The 23,028-nt window shown below is 39.5% G+C and overlaps 1 long non-coding RNA gene across 1 annotated transcript; it reads right to left on the bottom strand.

Annotated features, from left to right (window-relative positions):
* Positions 1 to 412: 412 nt before the first annotated feature.
* On the bottom strand, positions 413 to 9,453 carry LOC134478715 (uncharacterized). The gene is made up of 4 exons (XR_010051498.1): positions 8,903 to 9,453; positions 3,542 to 3,623; positions 3,371 to 3,455; positions 413 to 1,496 (listed from the first exon to the last, which is right to left on the bottom strand). It is a non-coding gene; the product is annotated as an uncharacterized LOC134478715 (long non-coding RNA).
* Positions 9,454 to 23,028: the final 13,575 nt, after the last annotated feature.

Below are 23,028 nucleotides of genomic sequence, written 5' to 3'. Positions count from 1 at the left end.
ATCAAAAATATGAAATTAAAAGAGTTTGTAAAAAAAAAAATCAACATTACTGAACCTCAGACATTTCATGACAGTAACAGAAAATAGACGAATGCCGTGTTCCAAAGGCACTGAAGCTCTTTGCAGGAAAGAAACTATGGTTTTGCCCCGAAATCTGCTCTAGGTTAACACCAGCATAAGCACTGGTGGAAAGTGACCAACGGGTGGAGTGCAGATGCCCGGAGACCAATGTTCCTTTGGATAGTGAGAACCAGCAGAGAAGTGGAACAGAAGTCACAGAGCGGGAGGGGCCCCCTGAGAACGGTGTTCAGGACAGAAGCCCAGAGGTGACTTTCTGGTACAGAACTGGGACACTGGACCCCGAGAAAGCCTTTCTCTTCCCCATTCTGTAAAGTTTTGACAAGCAGTGAATAGTTATCATTTCTTTTTATTAGCGTATGTTCACAAAACATGCCTTATACATGCATCAGGAAAATGGGTACAGACGCATATCACACCTTGGCCTTTTTTACTTTCCCTTCTCTCCATCTGCTCTTATGTCCAAATCTTTTTCCATCTCTAAAATCTGTCTCCATTTGTCTAACATTTCTATCTTTTTTCTCCCTAATATGATGTTTTTAACTTCTTTGGGAAAATATCCAGAGGAGGTATATAGGTCAAAGGGAATTTCTATTTTTAGATTTTGGAGGGAACTTCATATTGGTTTCCATAGTGATTGCACTAGTTTACACTGCAACAGTGAAGAAAGGTTTTGTTTTGTTTTCCCACAAGCTTGCCAGCATTTGTTGTTCTTGCATTCTGGATGACAGCCATTGCTTCCTGAGTGGATCTCAGTGTAGCTGGGTCTGCGTTTCTGCAGTGGCAGAGAGTGAGCACTCTTTGGGTTCCTACTAGCCATTTGCATTTCTATGAGAGATGCCTGTCCATGTCAGGGGCTCATTCTCTGATTAGGTCTTTTATTTGAGAAGTTCTAATGTTTTTAATTGTTTTTCTATTCCAGATGTTAGACCTCTGTCTGAGGTACAGCTAGAAAAATACCTTTCCTATTCTGCAAGTTGTCTGTTCACTCTGCTGGGTGTTTCCTTTGCTGAATGGAAATGTTTTGATTCTATAGAATCCCGTGTGTGAACTGTTGGTGTCATAGCTTGTGCAGTGGTGTTTTGCTCAGGAGTCTGCCTATGTCTTCAAGAGAATTACTCATTTTTTTCTTTCAATAGGCTGTTTCTGTGTTAAAGCCCAACTTTTTGAGTTATTTGGATTTCAGTTTAGCACATGGTGAAAGACCCAAGTCTAGATTCAACCTTAGCCACGTGGACAACCAGTTGTCCCAGACCCACTTGTGAGAGACGCTGTCTTCTCCCCAGTGTATGTTTTTGGCCCAACAATGAATCCATAAAAAAAAAAAATAAATCCAGAAATCAACTTCATCCACAATAGCTTCAAAAAATAAGTAAGTACTTAAGAGTCGAAAGACCTTTATGAGTAGTACTGCAGTGCTAAAAAAAAAAAAAAAAAAAGACATCAAAAAAATGGAAAGACATCTTCTGAATAGGCAGAATGAAATTGTGAAAATAGTTATATTACAGAAAATCGTATATAGATCTAATGTACCCCCAATCAAAATACCGGCAGCCTTTTTCACAGAACAGAGAAAACAATCCTACAATTTATATGGAACCTGAAGAGATATAGAATAGCAAAGTAATTCTGAACAAGGTAAAAGCTAGAGGCATCACAATCCCAGATTTCAAGTTACAATACAGAGCTGCATTGGTTTAAACAATAACTTGGTCCTGGCACAAAAAGAGAGGTGCAGATACATGGAACAGAACTGATGATGCAAAAAAATCCATCCACCTTCAGCCACCTGATCTTCAACAAAGGGGCAAATACTGAATTTTATCAAGCATATTGTAGCACCTTCAAGTGCACTGAGTACTGGCCATGTATGTTATGGCATGTGCTTCTAATATTTAACCATTATTCTGTGGATAAAAAAATATGGGGAGATAATGTTTTCTTAATATCCATTTGATGGAATTTGCTAAGGTTTTATTTTACATTTTCACATTTGCAACCACAAAAGTGATTATATTTTCAGAGCCATACTAATTTCAAATCCTCATTGTATAATTTGTACAGTCTTTTTCTATATTCTTGACCCATGATTTGTCATGGTAAATATTAAGCATTCTCATTGTACATTTGTAATATTACATGTTTTTCTTTAGAGCTTTATGTAGAAATAATTTTCCATTAGTTTTTCAAATTATTGATTATGTGTTGGTATATGTTAGAATTTTATTATTTTACATAAAATCAGTTATAGAAAGTTTCAGCCATTCAAAAGTATATGATACATATTCTCATAATTTTAATCTCCTATTTATTTTTTATTCCTTCTCTCCTTATTGAAAATTTTTTATTTTATGATTATATTTCCTAGAAGGTTAATTGTCTTGATTTTTCCAAAAAGAATAAATTCATGTTTCTTTTGCAAGTTGTAGTATATTTTCGTGTTTTATAATTCACTTCTTTCATCTTCCGTCTGCATCCTTCCTTTTTCTCTCTCTTCCTATTTTTGCATGTCTGGGATTTTCTAATTTTTCAGAATCATTCTGAGTTGAAGTCTTCATTCATTTATGTGCTATTGTTTGATCTTGGAATCACCTTTGGGCTTTTTATTTATTAGAATGTAGAGTTCTCATTTTCCCCCCAGAGTCCATATTTATGATTTAATCACTTTTATCTCAAAAATCACTTAGAGGAGAGTTTAAATTTTTTGCTTACTGTTTTTGTTTTATGATATTTGTTTACTATTTGAAGTTTTCTCTTACATAACATTGGAATTTTATTTCCTTATGTGTACTGAAACAATGTAACAGACACCAGTTACAACCTGAGCCATGCTACAGGACAGAAGTCTTAAGGGAATAGAAAGACAGAGACAGCATGAGCTCAGTCACATGCAGGATCTGAAAATGTTGAGAAGAAACAGAAGTAGCAAGTAGAGTGGTAGGACCAAGAAAAGACCGATAGATAGTTAATTTTAGTTGGATATAAGAAGGAAGTTCTCCATTATACAACATGGGATATAGTTAATAACAATGTATCATACACTCGAGAGTTGCTGAGAATAGATTTTAAATGTTCTCACCACACACACATAAATATATGAAATATTACATATGCTAATAAATTTGATGTACCCATTCCTCAAAGTATAGCTATTTTAGAACACTCTGTGATATACTATGATTAAAGGCAATTTTGTCAATAAAACTTTTACATTAAAGAAATCCCGCTGAACTGTTAGTCTGTTTCATATGAAGAATCAGAGAGTCCTTGCAAGTCGTCTGACATCGCTCACCTGGAAGTAATAAGCGTTCTTTAACAGTATGTCCTTTAACAGTATGTCTTCTCTTTAATGGCTGGCTTTTTTAAACAAGAATTTCCTAAGAAAAGAGAAAGGAGCCCCTGTGAGCTGGAAACTAGAGTGATACCTCGGGCAGAAAGAACAAAGGACAGAGGGTGGTTTTACCTTTGAGGCAATGTTTGCTTTTCTGTGGGAATGTAGAATGCTGGACACACGGCAGCCTTCGCTATGCACCAGTGCTGACTTTCTGGGAACAAAACATTACTGAATCTGCTTAGTGCTCTCAATGCTATAACTGATACATGACAAGTACCAATTGTATTGTTGAAATTCCTGGACCAATCGTGACATGATTTGTTTTCTGCCTTCTAAAATTATAGAGACAAAACATGAGAAAATTGTTTGTTGTAATTGCTGGCAATAGATGACCTAAGACATTACGAAACCTTGTCTTGTCTTCTGAGAACCTGCGGTCACAAAGCCTGCCCTACCTGGGGATCTGCCTAAGTCGTGACTCAGAAACAGACAGGAGAACCATTCTAAAAGGCAAAATTAACTGTAAGGGAGTGAAGGACTTATTTGCCTATACAGACTCATTCTCCCACTTAGAAACACTGGCGGGTTACCTATGAATAACAAAGTTAGACAGACAAATTTATAGCACTCACTATAAACTGTACTGATATGGGCGCCCTAGCACACACTTGAATAAATTGCCAAAATCTTCCTACACCGTTTTTTCCTTTAAAATGAATCACTTTCTACGACTCAGTTTCTGGCTTCACTCTTATTTTATTTTCAAGCAAAATAATGTGTTTTTAGCAAAGTATAGAGGGACATATCTGTAACCCCAGCACAGAAAGTGGTTGGGGCAGGAGAATCTCAAATCTGAGGCTGAGCTGGACAACTTAGTGAGATCCTGTCTCAAAAGAAAAAAAAAAGTGGGGGGGGAGCGGCTGGAGCTTAAGCTAAGCATGAAGTCCCTGGGTTCAATCCCCAGTAGAGTACTACAAAAGAAATGTGCTGTTATGTTTGGTTATTAATCTGAAATTATGCTTTTGGACTTACGCTTTTCCTTTCTAAAGGATTCCATAACACTTGTTTTTGTTTAACTTGTACATGAAATATACTGATATGTACAAAATATACCCTCTTTTTGCAATATGGAACTCACTGCTTGCTGGATTTTCATACATAGCTGAAGAAATACTATGAAAAAAGGTTGAAGTCCATTTCACAGTTTTTTTGAGAGACTTATGCTACTGGGGACACATTCAGATACTGCCAGAGCTGCGCAGTCGATTGGTTAAAACCAAATATGAGTCTGACGAATTTGGGAAAAGCTGTCTTTGTGCATCTGATTACTCATCTCAGTCTCCTTTATTGCCCCTTCTTCCTTTGCCCGTAAGCAGTGGTGAATCCCAGACTTCCACTTTAAAGTCCTTCTAGGTTTGCCTGTATCTTCTTTGGACAACTTAATTCTGCTTAGTTGCCGCCCACCATCTGTCCTCCACAGCCCATCTTTCCAAGGCAGTCATCGTATTACTCAGCAATGAGAAATGGTGTGTTGGAACCACCACTATGTGTGCCAACACAATTCTAAGATGGAGAAAATAAAATCAAACGATGCTCCTCAATCGAACTCGCCTAGATCCCTTTCTTGGAAAGGACTCAGTAATTATGCCTGGCCTTCCGGACATCCACAGATTCACTGTCAGCATTGCCTTCTAGAACCCAAACTCAAGTGTCAGAATTGGCCAGTTGGATTCATTAGGCCACATTGATTGGGACGGATGAACTTAGCCTAGTGAGTGGATACAGTTTTCTTCATCTAGCCACAGAGAAGGCAGGAAATGATTAGATGGCCAAAACTGGTCCAACTGGAAGGAATCTCAAGACTCAAAGGAAACACAGAACATTTTCTACAGGATCTGACCTTGAGAGAATGTTAGCTGAAGTCACTCTTGCACCTGTGAACACATATGCACAGAACAGCTCACTGTATTGCTTAGGGTTTCATCGGGAAAATGGAGCACTAAGTGAAACCAAGTAAGGAATGTGTTAATTCATAAGGCAAGACCCTGTGCTCCCGGAAGAGTCCATGGAAGAAAGTCTGTGTCCAGTGAGGAGTGTGAGCTTGGTGCCCCAGAAGCCAAGCTGGTCACACAATAACAGAGAATGGGAACGAGCCAGGCCCCTGAAGCTGAGAATGCTCCCCAGTACAAGCAGCAGTGGAGCCTGTCTCTCACAGATGATATGGGTGTCCTGAGGAGCACACAAGTTTCCTAATCGTGTGGCATATGTATCTCACACAGAACCAAATGATTCACTTTGCTTCTTTGCTGAATTTGTTTCAGAAATGTGATTTTTAAAAGAATTACATGTATGGGCAAGGCTGCTCCTGCTTCCTATTCACTCCCCTGTATGCTATCAGTAAATAGCATTCTGATTGTGGTAGATCTTCTTTTTTGTTTTATTTTTACCTTACAAAACAGAATTGCATGCATCCATTAGCCGGGATGTGACTTTCAAAGCTTGACTCCTGCGGCTTCCTTCTGCTCTCTAAATCTTGCTTCTGTTCCTTCTGTGGTCAGTGCTAATCTGGAGTCACAGGAGGAAAGCAGCTGTGTGGCAGCCTCCTGCGAGGAACTCCGCACAAATGAGACCATTATGTGCAAATGGAGACAGCACAGAAGGGGTGAATCTCAGACCTGAGCAAAGGAAAGCAACCTCCGGGTCAAGGAACCTCAGACCTCTCCCTATGAGTCAGAAACCTGCCTCTTTCTCTGTGATTTAGTGTTTGCCTCACTGGCTGCAGAAGCACGCAGATGCTGCCCTAGGAATGGAGCTCTCCCTGCAAGGGGCAAACACTGAATTCACACTGGGCAAAGTAAGCCCAGAAGAAGGCTGGGCTGGGCATATGGTAATGCTGGTAATCTGGTTATGAATGTTCCAGGGAGGTAAATGTACACCTCTTAAAAAACAGCCTCAATTTAGCAAAGGATGGACCATGGATTGGGATTTCCAGTTTATGTCTCCTCTAAATCCTATAAGAAAGAGACAAGGTCCCACTGAAACTGGATCATCTGACCATTGAGTGCAGACCATGAGTGAGGGTGGTTTCAGTAAGAAATTTATTTCTTGCCTGAGACTTTCTTTCCATTCAGGGCCCCTGAGAAATTCACAAGATGAGAAAATAGAATTTACTGCTCTCAACAAAAGCTTATGCCAGAAAAACAGAGCTTTGGGAACAATAAATGGGGATGCTAAGGCCTCTCTCCTAGGGCTCCTCTTTTTCTTGTTGTTTTTTGCTTTATGACAAAGTCTTACTGTGTTGCTGGGATTGACATGGAATTCCTGAGCTCAAGTCACCCTTCCTCGCCAGTCTCTTGAGTGCTGGGTCTAGGAGAGTGTGTAGTGTGCCTTGGTGAAGCCCCTGTTTGGAAATACCTAGAAGGCTTCCTATTGGTGCACTATACAGCTACCACATGGGCATTCGAAATGGGAGTCAGAATACCTGCGTCTCCAGCCCCTTTCCATGAAGGAAACTTTCCCAAGACAGAGGCCAGGATGCTGGTGATTTATATGAGGGATACGAGCAGGTAGGTCACCGCGGCCTACAGGTAGTGAGGAGCATTCAGAACTTCATTCTAATACAAAGACTGTTTTGAGGAGGCCTCTAGTCTTTGGTCCTAGGGGATGTAATGGCCTGGACTGCAGAGACTGGAAATGACTTTCAAGGCACTTGTCCTATTAGCATTGGAAAATGACAGATTACAGTTGCAGCCACTAAGCCGTATCCCAAATTCCTAACCTATTTCAACAGGAATGGGTTATTCAAGACTCACACATCTATTGGCTTTGATCATGAGGACAAGAAAAGAAGATAAACCATCCAGAATAGCACAGCCAGGACATCTGATGAAGACCTGCTGACAGACATTCTCTGTCCCTTGTCAGATACTTACAGAAGGACTTTTGAGGTATTTTATTTTCCTTCTCCCATCCAATGGGACTTTTACTGCAGATATGTCTATTATCCAAATGTATTTTCCATACAGTGGAGCATCCTATTTTGTCAAGCTCTTTTCTGGTTGGCTGGAGCTACAGTGAGATCTGATGACTAGGAACAGACACTCACCAGAAGGCACAGTCTTGGAACTGTATATGATAACTGAGGAAAAGGAATTTAGGACTAGTCCTGTCTGCACATTAGATGGTGCTATTATTTGGTGGAGTATTCCTGGAAAGTCTGTGTGTTTGAGGTTTAGTTCCTAAGGTGGTGAGGTTGGGAGGCACTGTGGACCTCTAAAAGTTGGCATATGGTAAGAGCCTATATAGGTCTTTGGCAGCAAGAGATCTGTAGGTCATTGGGAACTGGCCATAGAGGGACTGCAGGACCACAGTTTACCAGATCACAGTGTCAATTCCTGGCTTACCAGGAGCCACCACCCTTGCCAAAGGCCTCAGGCAAAAGAACCATTCAGACTTGGGCTGGAACCTCCCAAACAACGAGCCCAAACAAACTTTTCTCTTTCAAGCAAATTCTTCTTAGGTTTTTCCCTGAGCAACAAGAACCTGGCTAACACTAGTGGCTAAGGGGATGGACTGTAGTAGACCTCCCTTTGTTTTTAAGTTGCCAGGGTCCCTTCCTTATAGCATTCAAATAGGGCACCATCCTCAGCTCACAGCCAATAGTCCAGGTGGGCTTCGATCTGTATCGAACGTGTGGCCAAACTGAGATTGACCAGATCCAAACTGTGGAAAATTAAGGGCGGAGCCCTAACCCCACACTGAGAATTTTACCTAGCTATACACAAATCAACCAGGAAGAATCAGAGCTAAAAAAGCAAGAGAAAGAAACTGAAATCATGCAATTAAGTAAGCCTCCAAATTTAGACTGAGAGTTACATGTTTGTCCAACCCCGAGTCTTTCAGTAACATAAACTAATCATGTTTTTAGTTAAAGGAACTTGAGTTTAAATTGGTATTTATTTATAACAGAGGAAAATATCTAAATTATTTTTAAACTTACTCCTTTTTTTCTTACTCCACAATGTTAAATCAGACCTACAGAAAGCATAACCAGTATCTCTGCATGGCTCTCTTTTTAAGTTTCTAATTGAAATTATTATAGGCAACTAAGTTAGATAAAAATATTATGGGCAATTAGATAGGGCGGGCCCTCAAAGGAGCCAGTGCAGAAGCCCAGATACCTTGTAACTGTGGGGAGACAGACACCTCTGCTGTGGGCCAGATCTCAAGACAGAAGATGAAACAAATGCACCCACGTACTTCCTAAGTATAAATGTCAGGGACTAGTGTTCTAAAAAGGTATCCATCACCTTGAGGAAATCAGAGGGAGCCACTAACCCAGCCCCCTACGGGCAAAGGCCCTGTTCTATACTCATGCCTGCTTGCTTCACAACTGGCTTCCCCATTTGATCCTGATCTAATCAATATTACCTGAGCAACTCAGCTCATAACCTTATTGGTAACCATAATTCTGTCCCACCTCATGCTTACCTTGTGATTTCCCATTTTCCCCACCTTGGACACCTCACGCCATGGTTTTTATGTATAAAAACCCTTAAAAAGGCAGAGTTCTTGGCAGTCCATTCAGGATCCCTTCTGCCTCTCTCTGAGACAGAAGTTCTTCTTTTCCTCAATAAATATATTCTGCTCCTAACCTCCTTTGTTCCTAAAATTCATTCTTTGATTTTAGAGAACATGAACTTGTACCAGGCATCTAGCAAGTTGGCAGTTTCTTCCCCCATATCAAAATGTGCCTGTCCTCACTCTACCTAGAAAGTTCCTATGAGCTCACCAAGACTCTCCTCCTTGTTCATTTTTCTCCAAAAGCCCTCTTCAAAGTTCAAATGGGTTTCTGTTTCTAAAGTCATTGCTGTTTCCAGGCTGAGAATGAAAACGTGATCTACACTGTATGTGTCCCTTTGCTGACAAACTTCTTAGTTTAATGCATAAGAGGAAAATATTACACACTATGGTTACCAAGGCTATTTTAGGTGTTACACTGGTTAGCCAAAAAAGAATGTTTATTTTTAAATTGAGACATTACAAAAAAAGTAGAAATGTTGTCATCTCTTTTCTTGAGGCCAGCAAGTTCCACACTGGTATTTTAAGCTGTTTTTCATATGCTTGGCATGGTGCTAGCTGCCTTGATTAGGAAATGGCCTAAGGCAGAGTGCCGGCCATTGTCCTGGAGTTTATTCCCTCTGCTTCTCCGAGCAATAAACCGGAAGTTAACCCTTCCTCCTTAGCTCTGGAAACCCCGACCATGAATAACACAGCATGAGCCTTTCTATAGCCTGACAATTGCTGGAAGTGTTTTCTCTTCTGACAACATCCAAGCTGAACAGCAAACAGTATTTGTTGTAGAAACCATGTCCATAAGCTTGACCAGAATTCTCCTAGGGGAAATTACTTTTCTTTCAAAACTGTGAATTAGGTTATTAATAACATGTAAGCCTGTTGTTTTCTTTCCAGAGTTTTCTCTTTTTTTTCATTTTTGGCACAACTTCTCATTGCTTGAGACTGTGAAAGATGACATAAAGGATCCCCCGTAAGCTCTGAATTTCCCCACAGTTTATGGGAAGGGTCCAAATCACTCAAGTCCCAAGAGTAAAGCTGGAAATGCTGCGCCTGTTTGCATCCTAATGGAACTGCTCACTCAGTGTTTGGAAAAGAAACAATGTCCGTAGAAGGAAAAGCGTGAGCAAAGAGCAAGCATAGCTGTAGCCTGTGTGTGCTGTAGCTGCCCTTTTCCCATTCGTGGGCTCTTCTGCTTCCTCCCTTTGTACAGGTTACATTGTCATATTTTGTGCGTTAAATATTTCCACAATGGACGAAGGCCTGTGGACTCTGATTATGGACTACTCTAAGTTGACTTTTGACCTCCTGTTTGCACGGATTTGTTGAGTAAGTTTCATCTCTCAAAACCTCAATCCCTGTATAGTGAGAGGTTGGTGATTTGCATACAGATTTGTTATGGATATATTAGAGAAAATGAATGCAAAGCAGAGAAACAAAATCTTAGTGACCCTCAACCAATAAGAGGGACTTATCAGAGGCCCTGGACTAACAAGCCCAAAAGAAGCAGGGATGATCCACTGCAAACACTTACTCTGGACAGGACAGCATTACCACTGCCGTCCACCTCGGCTCTCCTGCAGATGGATGTGCCTTGTTGCTACTGTTTTGTTATTTTTCAATTGCTTTCCCAAACACAAAAATAGTGTCACAGCTTAAGTTACATGTGTAAATTGGGAACAAAGCAAAACAAAACACCCAGCCCTCCCAGCGCTTTAACATCACTCCAGTTCCCAGCTCCCAAGCAGCAACCCCTCCTTCTGTTTCTGTCCAGCTTAGACACTGCTCCTTTATCTCCACAATCCTCCTTTTGTCCCTCTTAAGTGTCATGCAGCTACCCCTGCCTGACATGCCTCCCAGATGACTCAGTGTGACACTGTGGGCACATACTTACTTGTTGAGGTAGAAAAAGCATCACACTGACTATTCACCAGAGCTCTCCCCAGGCTGCTGCTGCAGGCCTTAGGGGAGGTCAGTCCTCTCTGACTGCCATTTTCACCTATCAGCCCCAGGAATTTCCTGCTGACCCGCATGGCACATAACTGTGTCAGAGGTGGCACAAGAAATGTTTTTCCTTCGGAAGAAAAATAGCAGAGAACCTTCTTATTTTGAAATTGGTGAGCCTTGGTTCATCCATTTTGAACTCGACACAGCAGGAAAGATAGAAGGAACAGTAGCTCCCTTGATGAGCTGCAGTCCTGCCACCTGACACCTCAGAGCCTCCAGAGAGGGTTGATGCTCAGGTCTTTCATCCAAGAGCAGTGTTAGGAGGTTCACAGAGCATCCTGGCCATCAAAGGCAGCGTCCCTGGGTGCTGCAGAGTGTCTGTCTGCAGGACATCCAACAGCAAGTATGAGGATGTAAGTGCACAAAATTAAATAGGTGTCAAGAGAGTTGTTTTTATTCCAAATATTCCAAGGGGACAGATTTCTACAGTTGGTACAAACAAGTTGATTATGTTCAATCCATCCAGCAGAACTTGGGCTTTTTTACATCTTATCTTCTTTTTGTCTCATGATCCATGATATTCGAATAGTTTCACTCAGAGTTAGTTTTGAGAATTGACTTCATTGATGAGTTTAGAGTATCTTTTAAAAATATTCAGTTAGTATTACTCAATTATTATCTTTAAAAACTACCCAGAAATTATGATTATTTTACATCTAGTTATATGGTCAAGATTCAGAAATTTTTTTAAAAACTGGTATTTTTTAAATATAGTAGATCACAAAATTTGATGATACAAAATATAAGCCAAATACTTCGATACAAGAATTGCCACCAACATGCTAAAAATATGATAAAGCCTTCAGTATTCCAATAATTCAGTTTAATAAACATCTATTTGTAGTATCACTATGATTAATCTACATACCTGCCAGATTCGTACTTTTTGTACGTACAATGCTTAGTTCTCATTCAGATTTTTACAGTTGTTTTTCTTTTTTCTTGGTAATATAAATATTTTGTCACCTCAGATTTTATTTCTTCAGGACAGTCTTGTATAGTATCCTTTCTAAATTTGGTCCCAACTGCCCAAAAATTCTCTATAGCATTGCCCTGTTTCATAGTGTTTGCAATTTTAATCATAACCGGGAGATATCTCAGTTACATGCTACTTATTTCATATTTCCTTCTCCACTTGGGACTCTTGCTATTTTTACTCATAACAAAATAGGAGGGATCGAAATATATGAGTGACTGCTTAAAAATGTTATTATGGTAAAAATTTCATTGCCCTTCCCCCCTTAAAGTAGTCCCCTAGCTTTGGACACACTTATTCCACTTTCTTGTCATGTTTTGCAGCAGTTCTGGAAGTCTCTTTCATGTGTGGCCCGATGAGATGTGATGACAAGGGTGGCCAGTGGGGCTGCCCAGAGTCCTCCGCAGAAAGGCTGTGATGGGCTTCCTCACCCACCTCATTCACCAGCTCCGGTGCTGTGTGACTTCCCGTTCTTCCCCAAGGTCAAAGGGATCATGAAAGGGAAACGTTTTCACTCAGCTCAGAAGCCTGAAGCAGCCACAACAGCTCCACTAAAGACACTCCCAGAAAGGGACTTGCGGAGCTGTGTCTTGGGTGACAAGCATCGTGGGATGAGAGTGTCTGAACTGAGGGAGAGAAGCTTGAGGGAAATTAACAGCAGCACGTCTTTTACTGTTGAACTGTTCCATCATACCTCATATTTCCAGGACCATGAACAATGACTGACTAGCAGAAATAATAGTTTAATAAGCTTAAAGTACATATTATACCTTTATAACTTCACATGCATTAGCTAGCAATTAATCCTCACAGCAATTTTGCAATTTAAATGCAGTATTGCATTCATTTCTAGAAATGAAGAAAATAAAACTAAAAGCAAAACAATAAGTACCCATCAGTATACCATCAATGAGCTCTTAAGCAGCCTAATGTAGATTTATTAAATAAATACATTGCCAGTTTTGGGGCAAGGAGATGAATACACAGAGATAAATAAATAAAGCCTAATCATTTAGGCTTGGAGCACACAGTCTATGGAAGGAAACTATAAACAGGGAAGGTTAATAGAACAAAACAGATAGATAGATAGATAGATAGATAGATAGATACATACATACATACATACATAGGTAGATAGATGATAGATAGATACATACATACATAGGTAGACAGATAAATACATACATAGGTAGATAAATGGATAGATAGATAGATAGATAGATAGACAGACAGACAGTACATAGGTCCTGTAAATAGTCAAGAAACCACTCTTTTGAAAGCAGGGATAGAGTTGAGAGCAGTCTTCTCAGTCCTCAGGGAAAGTATAAATGTGGGATTGTATTTACTTTGTGTGGAAGGTCTAATTTCCTTAAGAGAGATGATGGATAATATCTGCGTTGAAAAAGAATGAGGATTTTAAAATGTCCAGCATTTAAAATCACAGAAAGAAACACCGAGCAACAGAAAATGCTGCAGAGAGTTATAATGTATCTAAACAACATTCTAAAAATGCTACAGGAGGCTTTATTTTCCTTCCTTGTCTTCTCGCCTTTGCTTTATTATTACAGCCCCTCAGCGGATTTGAGCTGAGTGCAGCTCAGCAGTAACCAAGCCATAACCATGGATGTGAGAGCAGAGGGCCAAATGCCGAGGGCAGAGCCCTCGCTCAACGTCTTACCGAAGAAAGGCACAACAGTAACTCTCCTCAGTAAGGGAATCTATAATCATGAAAATTAAACGTGGAAAATTACATCATTTATTTTAAAGGAAATGATAGGCTTAGAAAACACAGTCCTTGATCATTGTTGTCATCAGAGTTCAAATTTGTTTTTTTTTAGATTATTCTTTAAAATTGTATAACTATATGCTTGAGTACACTCAGTTTATAACCATGTTAAGGAGCAGGTACATGCACATGATACAGTTGCTTGTTTTTTAATTAAATCACTTTCCCTTGTCTCTTCCTTCTTTCCTGCTCATATCACTGTAGTATGATGATTTTAGCTCTTTGGGCAAGATGCCTGTGAAGAAGATAGCTGTGTTACACAGAATTTCTAATTTTGGTTCTTAGAGAAATCTCCATACTGAGTTTTATAAGAGTTGTACAAGTTTAGATTCCCAACAACAATGGAAGATAGTTCCTTTCTCACCATAACTCCCCAATATTTCTAAATTTCTTGGTAATTGCTATTCTTTCTATAGTAAAAAAGAAATTTAGGGATTTTTAAAGTTGCATTTTGCTAATGGCCAAAGGAGTTTTTTTTTTTTTTTTTTTTTCATACATTTGCTGTCCATTAGTATTTTTAACTCCGTGAAGTGTACATTTCACTTGCTTATTTCTTGGTTGGGTCTTTTATTTTAGGTCATCTTTTTTTTTTAGTTCATTATATTCTGGATATTAGTGCTTTGTCTGAGGAATAGCTGTCATTTTTTTTTCCCATTCTGTACATTGTCTCTTCACCCTGCTAAGTGATTCCTTTGCTGTATAAAATATTATCAGTTTGATGTAATCTCATTTGTCGATTCTTGCACAACTGTAGCTCTGTTCTGAAAGTTCTTTCCTATATTTTGAGTTTAAGTGTTTTTCCTATTTTATCTTCTAGTAGGTTCAGTGTTTGTAACAATTTCTGTTTAGTTCTTTGGTCCATTTTAATATTAACTCAGTACACAGTGAGAGATTATTCATGCAGTTTCTTTTTTTTTTTTTTTTTTTTTGTCTTTTTCCCTTTTATCGGCACCAGGGATCGAACTCACGACTGCCTGCTTGCAAGGCAGGCGCTTATGCCGCTGAGCTAAATCCCCAGCCCTATTTCATGCAGTTTCAATCTCTTGAAAAACCTGTCCACTTCTGGGATAGGCTGTCTTTCTTTCAATGTATGTTTTTGGTCCTTTGTTAAAGCCCAAATAGCTGGATCGGTCTGGGAATGTCTCTCTATCCTCTATTCTGGCATAACACAGAAAAACAGATACATGGTACAATGGATCACAGACGAATTTTAAATTTAAAATATTTATCTGCTGATACTATAATTTGTGCAGCCAAAATACTCTATGATTTAAGTACTATTGTTTAAAATATCTTTTGTTTTTCTTTTGATAATCTCAACTACCACAGCTGAATTTGCAAATTTTACAAGAGGCTTTGTAATGGAAAATATAAGTTTTCATTTTGGAAGCACCAAGATGTTAACATTTACTAAGAAGAAATATCAACCCAATCATTCTCAAATTTTCTTCCCCTATAAATATTGATTTCCACAAAGTAGAAAGGCTCCATGGCCTTCACAGTCATCATGTGACTATTTCTGTGTGTAAAATAATTTTGCTATTATCTTGAATTTTATTTTCAATTTTTAAATCTTCTGTTTTTTTAAATTAATTCTTCAGCTTGATTTGGATTATGATAGAACATCAGTAAACATTGTGACACATTTAATTTGGTTATTTAATACTGCTATGGTTTAAATCTGGATGTCCCCCCAAAGCCTCATGCAGTGATGGAGATAGGCTTTTAAAGTTTGTGAATGACTCATGATCAAGTTCTGGGATTACAAGTGTAAGTACTGTACCTGAGCAGGTGTGGCCTGCATACAATATAAGGAACAGAAAATCGTCTCTCCATGCTCCTCCTCTTTTGCTCTTCCATTACCATGAGTTGTTTTCCGCTGCCATGAGTCACTCTGCCTTGGAGGCAGAACATTATGGACTGAAACCTCCACAAACTGTGAGCTAAATAAACCTCTCTCTCTATCTTTGAGTGTCAGGTATTATGTCTCAGCAATGAGAGAAAAGTAAACAACATTAATACTAATCTATTTACAGGTTTACAGTCTTTGTCCATTCTTTTAAGAAATTGGAAGTCAGAAAGACTATAAACATCATGCTTCAGTTCACAGTTAGAACATGTCAGACTAGCTAGGATATACAGAAGAACAGATCTGCTTTCTTCATATATTAGAATTCTCTAGACATAAAGGTGGTGTGCATGCTGCCCAATTTCATGTGTATATATATCTATATATCTATATATATATATATATATATATATATATATATATACCCACTGTATATTTGCCATGATTGTCTTGAGAAACATGGAGGCAACCTTTTGGGACACTTCAAAACGGCGGAAATTTTTCCACATAATACTTTTGCCCTCTTGTCATTAGTAACTGGTATCGTAGCTTCATGGCTTGCTCCTGTGTTTAATCCATTCCTGGAAACATTCAATCAATCAGAAAGCTCTCATTCAATTAGTCAAAAGAAATTTTTAAGAGTCGAAGGATGGATTTTCTGTGCTTTTGGTTATTTTTTTTAAATCTGGTCATGAACCAAAGATTTGCAGCAAGTTAAACTAGCATGCTGAGGTTGGCAATGTTAGTATTAGATTTATCGTAGTGTGAAAAAAAAATAATTTTTCTATTGTGTATCTTGTGAGTTAACATATGGTAAATAAATGGCTGCTATATGTCCTTTCAATTTAGTTAGTCCTAAGGTCTCCATTACTTTAAAGTAAAAATCCTCTTTGTATATAATCACACAAATGTTAAGAACATACATGTATTCTAGAAAATACATTAATAAACTTCATTTTAATTTCCTAAAGTAACACATTTCCTGATGTTTAATAGAATGAGAACAAAAAGCACAGGAAATATGAGCAGAGAGAAAATTAAAGACTCTCTTTTTTAAAGAAAAAGGTAAACCAGGCCTGGTGGTGTCCACCTATAATCCAGCACTCAGGAGGCTGAGTTAGGAGGCAATTTCAAGGCCAGCCTGGGCTACATAGTGACACCCTGCCTCAAATAAATAAATAAATGTTTAAAAGGTACCCAAACCCTAAGAATATTTTGTATTACAATTAATAATTAAAGGAAATACAGTCATGATTTTGATGAATATGATTTTTAAAAAATTGTTTTGCTTAGTTTTGTAAGTGAATAACATTTCCACTTAAATCACACCTGCAATTTTGTTTTAAAAAGTTCTGATCAATCATTTAAGTTGAAGCAACTTCCCTCACTCATTTATACTCTTGAGGTTCTTGGGGTGAAAGAATGTGAGAGGATGAGATGATAACAAAGAGTCAAAGCTGGGTCAGTTGGAGCCCTTGTCCCCCTGATGGGAGGAGAGGAAATGCTCAGCCACTGTGGCAGGCTTATTTATACACTAAGAAGGAAGACATCAGTTTCAACCCTGCTGCCTAGCAACTTGTTTGCCTGGCTGGGCTGGGCCCCTTGCCTTCTTGGTGCTGAAACTGCTTGCTTATGTGGCTTGATTTTTTTGGCTTGTTTATGTGGCTTGATTCTGTGTTTTTAGGGCTGGCCTTGCTTTATTCCCACACATGTGATCAACCTCCAGCTTCAGTGGCTCCCTACAAGATCTTAAGGACAAGTGACAAAAATATAAAATAAAATTATTGCCCTAGTCTATATTTAAATATATGAATTTGGGTTGCCTGCTGGTTAAACACAATGCTCTCGGTTTCTGGTGAAGCAATTTTTCTTCTGAAAGAGGGGTGCTAGCTGAAGACACTCACTATTCAGGTAGCATCTTGCTGTTTCTAAGAAAGCACAGACAAAAGGGAAAACTGATGCCAATGAAGTGGAAAAATACCAGCCTGAATTCTGTGAGCCATAGGAGCCCTCCAGGGACCATAGCAGTGTCCATTTCTGGCTGATGGAAACTGCCTTAGGGAAGCACTCCCTACTGCACTTCCTGTGAACTCCAGAAAATCACAAGGACGTGAACACAGCTCAGCTGCTCTAATACAGACTCTGTTCCTCATCATAAAAATGAAATGTCCTCCCTGAGTGCGAAGAAAACTCTTTAGTTTAAGAACTGCTCTTTCCAGAGCCCCACTGCTCTTTCACTCCAGTTCTCATTCATTTGTAAGCTTCTCACAGCTCCACAGATTTGCTCTTCCAGCCTGATCTTTTCACCTCGGGAACAGTGTGTAAACAGTTTACCCCGCATGCATCAGTCTCCATGGTTTCAGCCTATTATTGCAACACCCTATGAAAGGCAAATAATCCCAGAGTTAGAGTTCATCTCACAGTGTGCCTGCTTTCCTGATCCCCTTACATCTGCTTAAGCCTGCAGCCTTTTAAATTAGACACATCAGGGAGACTCACCTTACTAATTTGAGACTAAGAACTCATCTCTGCGGTACGGTAATTATTCCAGGTGGATAAAGAGAGTTTGTGTTCGCCTTCTCTGCCCTACCACATTGCTGAGAACCCCACTGAAGAGTTATGTCATCACTTCCTCCCACACCTGCGGTAGGTATTTTTATCATTTGGTTTACAGGGTACTTGATGGAAAAAGTGGTACAACATGCCATGGTCAGAATAAAGCCTCGCAAACCCAATGTATGTATGTCTTGATCTTTAAATCTATAGTCATATTTGTGTGATACAAACTGACATGGACGCAGAACATGCAGACTTGTGTTGGCCGTGCATGGGAACACTAACAAATACAAATGTTCTCTCTCTCTCTCTCTCTCTCTCTCTCTCTCTCTCTCTCTCTCTCTTTCTCTCTCTGTCTCCAGATTACATATTCTATGATGTAGGGGCCCTTTTTTTACTTTGCTCATTTCTTTATCTAAGATACAGAAGTACCTGGTCACACGCAGCTGGCTGCATTTGAAATTCAAACTACATGAGCACCTGAGTCATTTGTGCCCCACAACCCTATTTGAAAACTCATTTAGGAGCAGATCCTGATCCTAGGGCTTCTCCAGTGAGCCCTGCCACCCACCTCTAAATGTACATTTCTCTGTCAACAGTTTCAGTCTCCCAGATAATTTCATAGGAAGAATGACTATTTTCTCCAACAATGCATTGGAATTGTAACAAATAGGCCATGTGCCTGGATATTAATGCTGCTGAAATTAACTCACATACAGAAGCTGGTGATGAGCCCTGGGATCCAAAGTACTTAGAAATTAACAGAAGATTGAAAAGAACTGATCACTGGGTCCCGGGTTTAATCAGGTAACCACAAGACACCGAGTACCGCTAAACAGTATGGTGACTACCGATGACGCACTGCACACTCCGACCATATGGAAGGAAGGGTTCTGAATGTTTGCGCTGTGAAGAAGTGAAAACATGTTTGTGGAGACTTACATGTTGAACTCATTTTAAACTTTACATAATGTGTGTGTGTATTTCAACATCATATTACCCATTAATATATACAATTTCGTATGTTCCAATTAAAATAGATTTAATAAATGTCTTCTGAGTAAAAACTTGTTGAATGAATAAATCCATAATGAATGTTATAGTTACGAATGTTATGTGTCTAAAAATGAAATTTGAGGTTTGAGTGTAGCCAAGCATCTGAAAATTTCCAGATTACTCTCTTTCAGCTAAGAACTGGAGGTAATTTAAGTTGAATTATTCCTCCAAGTCCTATGCAGTTGTTTATATATTTCTGTGAAAGACAGTGTTACCCTAAAACTACCTGGATGCTTTCTCGATACAAAGCTTACATTGATTCTCAGGGTCGTGTTTTCCGAACGGGATCAACACACGTTTACAGCAGGACTCTGCTGTTGCTTTCCAAGTCCGTACCTTGAATCTAGGTGGGGCTTCTCCTCCCACTGACAGCCCTTCCTGCCAAGCGGTTCCCCTGGCCAGGTCTCCTGACCCTGAGTCACCATCAAGCAGAACACTGCTTAAGGGTAGTTTTACAAGGCATTAAGAAAACAAAAGAGTTTAATGACTGGCCTCCAGCCCTCTGGAATTGCAAATGCTTCCAAAATCCACAGATAGGCGATTTCATGGTTCCATTTGGTACACCTGATATTTGGGGGCATATGAGGGCTACAGAACGCTTTTATTTTTTCTTGTGGAGACAGTTTCCAATGTAATGTGAATACTAAGTTTGAAGTTCACATTTGCCAGTTAATCATATTTAATACTTCTTAGAAAGCTTTACTTTGTAATATTGTTATATTATGAAAAAGAAAATATGATGTGTTAACCTGCGGATCAAATTCGGATGGTTGAGATCCTTCTAGTGTTGATGTAACTCAATTACAGGATGGAATTTCAATTTATGTAAGTGGTTCTATAAGCCCAAGACTGGACATGAACTATTTTTTATCTTGTCAGTAGCAAACATCATGCTTAAAGAATTCTTACAGTAAAACAAATTCCTGTCCAGAAAGTATTCACCATTCCACTCTCTAATATTAAGCCAAAGCAGTAACTCCTACAAGGGAAGTTCAGAAATATGCAAGCTCCACTTCTGAAGCACACATAGGTATGTGTGTGTGCATGGCAAATCCTCTCTCAGTTGGTAAGAACAAATTGCATAAAGATAATCACTAAAACAAGGGGAACAAACTTAACATCCCACACTCCACAGAGCAGTATTAATCTAGATACTAAAAATGTTAAAATTGTGAAGATATTACCTGTCTGGATTTCATCTGGTATAAAAAGCATCATAAACTTAGAATAATGTTGGTATATTTTTGCTGACTTTCAGATATTCTAAAGAAAAGGCTTAAACCCAGGGGTGCACAGGTCTTCCCACCCCACTTTTGGCCCCGTGTTTCTCTTCAGGTTTGGCTGTACTTTAGGATATGTGCTGTAGTCAGGAGTTGCAAGGAGAATTATTAGATGCAGAACACATGATTTATAGTATTATTTATAATTCTCATCCAAGGAATCAAATACAAAGCAAATGCAGAAAATCTGTCCACAACACTAAAGACCTAGAAAATCCAGACACCAGCCCAGTTCTCATGACAATAACCTGTATGAGTTTAGCTGAAAACCCAGATCCCAAGCGGTTTGAGTTTAGCTGTATGAGTGAAAGACAGTGAAAGACAGTGTTACCCTAAAACTACCTGGATGCTTTCTCGATACAAAGCTTACATTGATTCTCAGGGTCGTGTTTTCTGAACGGGATCAACACACGTTTACAGCAGGACTCTGCTGTTGCTTTCCAAGTCCGTACCTTGAATCTAGCGATGACTCATGCAAGTCTATCCCATGGATCTGCACTGGGAAGGCCCAAAGGTCAGCCATGGAGGCTAGAAAGTCTGTGCCAGCAGGGTGAAGAATCTGGGACAGCAAGCTGAAGGATCTGCACTGGAGCCAAGAAGTGATGTTCAAAATAAGCACCAGGGTTCCCCCAAAAGTACCACAGCCATCCTCAGCAACAATGGGGTCCCAAGGTCCTCCAATGATGAGAACAGCCAAATATACATATGAGAAAGCCAGTGTGACAAGCTTCTCCCAGAGATTAAACAGCACAACATCTTCCCCTCCAGAGCCATGAAGCGATACTTAGTGTAAGGACCAGGGCTCCCCCAAAGTGACCCACAGCCACTCTCAGCGACAAGAAGATTCTGAGCACCTCCAGCGATAACACCGGAGTTCATATCAGGGAAGCCAGCAGACAAGCTCCTCCAGGAGAAGCAATGGCTCCCAACAACAGCAACACTTAGGAGAACCCACAATACTATTCTTACTCTCTTGGTTTCCTTTTTATGCTAGTAACAGTCCTCAGGTGGGCCATCTACTCAGAACCACTCTGATTCCATTCAGCTGGTGTTTAAGTTGACCACCAGTTACCAAGCTACTACAATACATGCACAGAACATCTCAACAGTAGTCCATTTCCAGAGTGCAACAGAGAGTGTAAATGACCTTGTAGAATCCCTTCTCTGCTCTTAAGAATTTTGTTTCTTGAACACTGTTTGATCAAGGGCTAAATATTTGTGCATGAGATTCTTAGCTTGGTTCAGTGTCGCCACAATTGCAGTGGGTGTCATTCTACTTTTTGGCCATCTTTTAAGCTAGACTTAAATCTTTACCTGAGTGAGGTGGCTACAGATAAAATGACCTCACTGGGTACAGCATGACACCACATTTCTCATCATCCTACTCACTGATTCTGACTGGCCACTCTCATGGAGAGAGCATGAGAAAGGCAAAGGACTCACAAACTGCATTTGATACCATGGCTAATGTTAGAAACACTGCCTGTAATCAAGAGAATCCCATAGATTGAAGAGAAAATGTGTTACAAAGTACCTTCTCCCTCTTCTCCAGTTATGAACAAGTCAATTTAGATCCCATCTGAGAAAAAAATGATATAACACATAGGTAAGTGCTAGGAAACTTACAAAAATGAATTTAAAATGAAACAACTGTTCAATGAAGAATTTAGTATACACCTTCAAGTGTTATTTCAGGGCCATTAAAAAAGAGGTGATGTTACTTTAAAAACGTTCCCCATTTCCTGGTTATAATAGACAGTGATGTATTCATTGCTCTAGCGGTATTGCCATAACAATGAATGTTCCGTGGAGCTGGGGCTGTGGCTCCTGTGGTAGTGATGTGCTTCCCTCATCTGTTTAAGGGTGGGTTTGATTTCCAGCACCACCACCAAAAAAGGAAGGAAGGGAGGGTGTGGGTGACAGGAACAAAAGAACAAAAAAAGAGGAAGGAAGGAAAAATGAAGGGAGGACCACATACTCAAAGAAGTTGAATGTGTGACATTGATAGTCATTTGTAGTTCAGGGAAGATTAAGAGTGAGCTCTTCTGAGGCTTCAGGAAAGCATGGTGAGAGCGGAGGTGGGGGGCCAGAGTGAAGAGGTGACGGAGCTGAGGAACAGTAAGGATAAACTCCAAGTTTACCTTGCAGCAAATTTCAAGGACTCAGTGAATAGCCAGAGAAGCTAGGGAAAGGATTTTTTGTCTGTTCTTTGATGGTACACATTTTCTAAGACTGACTTACAAGTTTCAAGTATGAATTTTACAATATGAAAGGATAATAAGAACATTTTCACTTAAACAAACACTAAACACTAAACAAGTTGTTTCTATTAAGCAAAATGTAAAAAGAAGCAAACTTGAATCCTTAAAAAGAAAGCAAGGAAAGAAAACGGGAGGAAAAGATTCAGATCAGCATTGTTGTTGTGATGATTATTACCGATTTGGCTCAAAAACCAAGACACAGAGATTTTAAAAAATTTGGCCACAGAAGGCAGGATTGAGAAGTATGAGAACTACATTGGCATAAAGGATA

Source organism: Cavia porcellus, unplaced genomic scaffold (genome assembly GCF_034190915.1).
Source record: "Cavia porcellus strain 051 isolate PalLab524CR breed Dunkin Hartley unplaced genomic scaffold, mCavPor4.1 scaffold_14, whole genome shotgun sequence".
NCBI classification, from domain to species: domain Eukaryota; kingdom Metazoa; phylum Chordata; class Mammalia; order Rodentia; family Caviidae; genus Cavia; species Cavia porcellus.
Note: the sequence above shows the minus strand (reverse complement) of the source record. Positions and strands in the feature narration are given on the sequence as shown.